The following is a 376-nucleotide window of genomic DNA, read 5'->3' on the forward strand; positions in this document are numbered from 1 at the left end:
TGAATGTGCAAACAGTTCCACCGAGGACGACGTGGTTCACGTCTGAGACACGGAACGGAGGATAAAATCAAACGCTTAGTGCTTTTGCCGTGAACCGCAGTGAGCCGTGAGGAGCTGTGTGTGTTTGTTTTCTCCAGCAGAATTCCCCTTGGCCTTAGGACGGGTTTCCCCACTCGCGCTCGGCATGCAGCGGAGATTACAGCACAGCTAAAGAGCCGAGGATTAGGGGTTCATCCACAGAGTAAAGATTATGGTTCTGAGAATCGTCATCGTTTTTAATGGAGAAAGTGTTCCTCTCACGTTCATGCTTCCATCACTATGACGCTACCTGATGACTAACAGCTAGGTAATCAATTATGCAATGAGTACAGGTGTG

The sequence above is a fragment of the Ictalurus punctatus genome, chromosome 6, assembly GCF_001660625.3.
Source record: "Ictalurus punctatus breed USDA103 chromosome 6, Coco_2.0, whole genome shotgun sequence".
NCBI lineage: Eukaryota > Metazoa > Chordata > Actinopteri > Siluriformes > Ictaluridae > Ictalurus > Ictalurus punctatus.